The sequence below is a fragment of the Mus caroli genome, unplaced genomic scaffold (genome assembly GCF_978045245.1).
Source record: "Mus caroli unplaced genomic scaffold, Mus_caroli_1 scaffold_16, whole genome shotgun sequence".
Lineage (NCBI taxonomy): Eukaryota > Metazoa > Chordata > Mammalia > Rodentia > Muridae > Mus > Mus caroli.
In genome coordinates this window covers 14,054,394-14,061,060 of record NW_028227271.1, presented here as the reverse complement: position 1 = coordinate 14,061,060, position 6,667 = coordinate 14,054,394, and positions in this window count along the sequence as shown.

Here is a 6,667-nt window from a genome sequence, read left to right as displayed (position 1 = left end):
CTAAAAAGATGTTCTTAGAATCGGATTGATTAATAATATTAAGAAAAAATTAATGCCTTAAGCATTGATAACCAAAGCTTAAACTGGATTTAAAAAAGAAAAGAAAGAAACAAAGTAATATGTGGGGCTTAGGGGGAGGTGGTGGTGGTGGTAATGTTATTGCTATTTTTAAAGATTTTCCTTTTAATAATGTGTGTGTGTATGTGTGTGTGTGTGTGTGTGTGTGTGTGTGTGTGTATTGTGTGTGTGTGTGTGTGTGTGTGTGTAAGGAGGGTTGTATATGTGAATGTAGTATCCTTGGTGGCCAGAAATGGACATCAGATGCCCTGGAACCATAATTAAAAGCTGATATGAGTCGCTCTATGTGGGTGCTGGAAGCTAACCCTGTTCCTCTGCAGGAAAGCAAATCCTCTTCGCTGCTGGACCAGCTCTCCAGCCCCTAAACCAGACTTTTATTGAAGTAGGTACGGCATAAAGCCAAGTAAATCCTTTTGCTTATTAACTATAAGACAAACACAAAAAGCAATTTGCAAGGCTACTTTTGGAATTAGCCATGGTTTGTAAGAGAACAGCACATGAGCGCCTATGCCCTTGGATCTTCAGTTAAGAGTTTATCATTCAGTGGAGTTCAAGGGAAGAAACCTCCGTCTTGATTTGTAGAGTGGCTACACATGTTTATCTCCATCCACTGTTCTATATCCGAACCGTTAGAAAGTGTTCATGAGTAGTGCAGGTAATTATTTGATCTTTACTGGCTGCATATCTACATATGAAACTTTAATCAGATGGCAATATTCAACTCTGAAAGTGTCCATATAATGAACAAAAAAATGCAGTACAGTGGCGTCTTAGCTACTTGAGAATATTGAAGTTTAAATAGAAAATAGTTAAGTGTTATTTCATCATAATTGCTGTTGTTTCGACGTAAGTATGTTTTACCATACATCAAGAGCGGTATGTGGTCTTACCGCTTACCATATTTTGCAATGTAAGATGGGCACTTTCAACATCGTGCAAAGTTTGGCTGAAGAAAATTAATTTAAATTACACTCATATTCCTTCTGAAGAGGTTAGAATTAAAATACACACACCATTTGCAAATTTTACGGAAAATATGGTTTCCATAGAAGATGTCCATGAAGTTTCAGGGTGAAGGGCCACCTCATAAGAAATATTAACAGTATTTTCAGACTACCTTGAGTCCAGTCCTTTGTGCCTCTCCATAAGCTGTGAGATTGTTTATTCTGTATCTGTAAATACTGACATTAAGATTCTGATTAAATCACCTTGAATGTGTGGATTGCTTTTTGGTAGGATAGTCATTTTGACAAGATGAATTCTTCTGACCCATGATCATCAGGTGTCTTTCTGTCCTCTAGTGTATTCCTGAATTTATTTCCCCAGTGTCTTAAAGGTGTCACTACCATAGCGTTTCACTTTCTTGCTTTTCCATGTATTTTATCTTATTCACTTTAACTGTAAATACAGGTGTCTTCTTCATGTCTTCTGCTGTGTGGTTATCATTGGCGTATAGGAAAGCTACTGACTTTTGGTGTGTTCATTTTTATCATGCCACTCAGCTGATAGCATTGATTCGATTAATTTTGAGAATTTTTTTGGTGGAATCTTTAGGATCCTTTTAAGTGTACCATCATATCATCTATAAACAGATTCTTTGCAGGATATTGCTATTGCTGTTCGTTGCACACCAGGACTAGGTGGAAGAACCTATAACACATACTTTGCTTGCTGGACATGGAAAAATCAAGTTTGAACTTACCAGGAAATTCTCTCCCAACTTTCATAGAACCAGAAGGCTCAATGGGGGCATCTGGGGGAGAAAAGACATTAACAGCCTTACCCAAATGCTAGATACTGCATGCTATAATACTTATCTGTCAGGCACAATGGGTCTATGATAATAACCAAGAGCTTTCTTGATTGGATTTGAGGCCTGATGCACATGATTCATGTCTGATATTGTAAATATGATCAGAAAACATCACAGAAGAGAGAATAGAAAGAATAGCAAGCTGGTAGCATGAGGAAGAAGGCTGTAAAAGATGGTTTTCTAGGTATAACGTTGCTATTGGCATACATCAACACACAGCAGCTGTGGTCACCTGCACAGGACCTGCAAAAAAAAAAAAAAAAAAAAAAAAAAAAAAAAAAAAAAAAAAAAAGAAAGAAAAGAAAAGAAAAGAAAAGAAAAGAAATCGAGGCAGTAAGAATAGCAGAAGGATGGGGAGAGAGTCTGCTCGCTGAGGCCCTAGCACTAGCTAGGGAGCTATTGGCAGTTGATGGCTTCTGTGGAACAAAGAATTAATTTCCTCTGGGAAGTATCCACTAGGAGGTTGCTTATACCCCAGTGGAGAACTACATTGCCATGTTCATTTGGGTTAGTGTTTATTTTAACTTAGTGGGTTAAAATAAATCAAGCAAACAAACAAATAGGAAAGATGAAGTTTAAAAGGAGATGTATTGGGCCATCCTTGGGGGATTTGGAGGGGTGAGTGAAGGTATCTATCATCAAGATACATTGTATCCACTGATGAATACCTCAAGTATTATTGTCAAAATAAAAGTAACACTGAGCTGACGCTGGGTAGGCGGTGAAGAGAGGAGTTTTTTTGGTGTGATTTGATTGCTTGATGCTGAATAAACACTTTTCTGAATTTCCAAGACAAAGCAAAGCCAGAAAATAGCAATAGTGTGTATTTTAAAATTAAGCAGTTCTATAAGTTGGGGATGGAGAGACAGATCAGCAGTTAAGACCACTGACTCATCTTACATAGGATCCATATTCAGTGTCCAGTATCCTCATGACAGCTCTCAACTACCTGTAACCCTATTTCCAGAGAACCCAATGTCTTCTTGCCTCCTGAGGTACTAGGCTCACATGTGGTACCCAAACATGCAGGCGCTGACACACATACATGGAATAAATGTATGTGTTTAAATCTTTAAATGGAATAAATACATTAATAAGAGATGGGGCACATAAAGACACCAATTTATAGCACGTTGTTGTGAACAAATCTTTTCGAAGAGCACATTATTGCTCCATTGTGCTTATGATAAATAATGACAAAGTTCAAAATCTACCATCTTGAATAGCTGAGTTAGCCTCTCCCACCTCCACTCTTCTTTGACATTTTATTTCATATTATAGCTTAAAAAAAAAAAAAGAGTACACAAGAAATCATTATGTGGATTTTACAAGTCCGGTATGCTCTGAGTAATAACTGTCAAACATTAAGTGGGGTGACTTTGAGTCATTATTCTTCCTGAATAGACACTGTTGTGGGATTTAGGATATTCTATTGGTATTGATGTTTTCATCTACCAACTTTACTGTCAAGAATCCATATGTCTCCACAAAGGTGTAATCAGATTGAGACATTAAATAAATGCAGACTCCTCTTTAATTAAGCTATGGCATTTTCTACACAAAGAAAATTTAACTCATTTTGTTGTTCCAGGCCTTGCTTTATATTCAACACAGTGAAATCCTGTAATTTGGAAAACGGTTTCCATGGTCCCTGTGTTGGAAATCTGATGTTTGCAAAAAGAAAAGAAAACTGTTTCATTCCTGTATTAATAGTAGTATAGCCACATCACCTCGATTACACAGTAGAAGCCACATATGCTAGCATTTTAAAGCTTAACCTATGTACAACTCTAAGAGATTGTTGGTGTCCTGGCATCCTTGCTAGAAAAATGGAACAAGCTTATCAATTTCAAAATACAAACACATAGCCTACTTTTTGGGAAATAAGGGTTTTTATTACTAGTTTCTTTAATTTACAACAACAAAAAAAAAGAATCACAGGTTTTCTTGGAAATACCATAAATGTGTTCAATGATATATAATGGAATACTTGTATTTCTCTTGAAGCTCTAGTACAATACAATACAATAGAATACAATATGATATTACATAATACTACTTTTCCAAGCCTTAAGAAAATAGCCAAAAATGATTTTTGTCAGGATGCTAAAGTTAATACAATGTTGCCAGGAACTCATGCTCCCTAGGAGACCATGTTGAACCCAGTAACTTAGTTTATGCTGGGAATGATGCTTGCTAATAGCAAAGATTTACTTCCAGAAAGTGGATAAAGTCTTGAATTAGAAGAAACCTTGGCCCTCATCTTTTGAAAGACTTCATTTCTCTTGTTTAGAGTGTAAGTGCTTCTGAAAGTGCATAAGAAATAGCTCAGGCACACCTAACCACATCAATTTTCCCTAGCCCAGACTGACCCGAGTTACTGTGAAAGAGCAGCAAAGTGGGAGGACTGGCAGTCAAATGCATACTTCGATGGGCATCTTTCTGAGAATCGGTACCCCTTCAAGAGCCAGTGCGACTTTCACATGTCCTGGAGATGGAATAATATTTCTCTATTATGAAAGTTTGGTCTACAGAGTGAGTTCCAGGACAGCCAGGGCTACACAGAGAAACCCTGTCTCAAAAAAATAAAAAACAAACAAACAAACAAACAAACAAACAAACAAGCAAAATATTGCTCTTGGTGGGGTGGTCTTTCCTAACTGACATATTTTGCTGTCACATACCCTGGGGAAAGAAGTGATGGTCTTAAGACACATGTCCGTATATCCCTACACTCTTAGAATTCTCTCAGTGCCCCGTCTCAGAGATGACGCAGTTGCCAGGGTTGGAAGGGCAGTAGCTTTTCTAGCTGCTTCAAGCGGAGAGTGCTTAGGAGCTGTTGAGCCAAGACAGGCTCCTGGGATTGGCCCACAGTGCTGCCATAGGACCTCCAGCAAACAAGGACATCTGGGGTTCCATTTGTAAGACCATCTGTAGTTTAAAAGCTTTGATACAATGAGCATCGAACCTAACGATGCAATTACTACAAAACTCACCAAAGATTAATGACAGGATGGTGACAAAGAAGGGCCCAAAGATTACATGATCCAAGTCCGACAGGGGATGTAGACTTTGATCTGTCCCCTAGCTTTGATCTAATAACTGGTAGGGAATGTATTCAGGTGGCCTTTGTGTGGAATCCTGAGCATTAGTCTCCACCTGGGATGAGATGCTTATGTAAGTGTAGTAAGGTAAATTTACGACTGCACATAGTCCTCATTGGTCATACTCCTCACTGGCCAGCAAGCAGGGAGGTCTAAAGCCAAGCAATTATGAATTAAATTATCTACAGAAGTCTCTGTGAGAGAGAAAGTGCATGTGGCACTTTTTATGCGATGTGTTACTGCTTCCGTTAGCTCCATCACATCCAGTCTAAATTACTGTATGACCAGTGATGATATCTCCCCTACCTCATTTTCTAAGGATCCCTGCACTCCATTTAATGATGAGAAGAGGTCTGGAGGCTGGGGGGAGGGGTGGTGTTTACATAAAAAGAGCATGGTGTTAGGGAATGCAGGCTATGATGCATTATCTAGTGTATCAGATGATATATATTCCTGTGTCTAGTCCTGAAAGCAATTAACAATCTCCATATTACCACAAGAAACCACCTGGAGCCCAAAATTAATTAACAGTCAGAGGAAGGAGATGGGTCAGAACAGGCTGAATCTGTTCAGAGCTTCTCCTTCACGTATCATCCCTAAATGTGTGACTCATGATGGGCAAGGTTGGCCTTCTCTTGATACTCTGAATCTCCTTGTGGCTAGAAGGTTGAATATTGCCTCAGTCTCTCCAGAGACTCCTCACTCAGACCACGGAGAAACAGGTCATCTATTAAGGTTATCAACAGGTCATATGGAGGCTTGACCAATCCATGCCAAATTAAGTGGGGGTTCTCTCTAGAACCTTTGGATAGAACAGTTCAAGTGAATGGTGTAGCCCTGTGAGTTAGAGCCTCAAAGACAATGGAAGGAGGAATATGCAGGGCAGAAAGAGTCAAGATAAGATCCTTTAAATCCAAGATGGAATAGTAAGTTGTTTCAGACAACTAGGATCTGGGTCAAAAGGGTCTACAGATTGGGAACCACAGAGTGTAGGGTAACAATGGCCACAACAATTAGTCAGAGATACTGTACCAACCTTCGTTTGTTAAGACCCTTTTGAACTCCCCAAATGGGTGAGGTATAGGAACTAGAATATTCCCTCAGATGTCCCTGTCTTTTACTGGCCAGAATTGTGGTCTGGGACTTCTCTATAGCTTCCAGTTTGAGGTGGGTATTGTTTCTGGTAGAAAAAAATTGATAGAATCTTTTAGATGTATCAGAACTGGTAAATTGATTGTGGCTTGTTCTACCGTCTTCCTATCTTTCCAGATTGAGGGGTGAATATTTGTTTCCAACAGAGACAGTCATGGATTCTCTCCTGGAGGCAGGAGACTTGGAATTGAGGCAGGTTATCTCCATTAGAAGGACAGAGTTGTGGGGACTATGAGGAATGAGTGTTAGAAAGTTTCCCTGTTGTTAGGCAAGAGGTTGTATAACACTTCCTCAGAGACTGGCCTGATATGCCAATATGCTCACAGTTTGCAGGTCTAGGGACCTGGAGAAGAGGTCAAAGCATAATACCTGGTTCTTCTGCCCACTGGGAAGTTGAGGGGGTACCATTCTACTTGTAAACTTACCCGGGACTCTTCAAATTGAACTTGTATTTCAAGTTTTTAGAGTGTGGGTCAAGGATCTATCAGTGTTCAGATGAGGGGATGGTTGAGAACTCTCG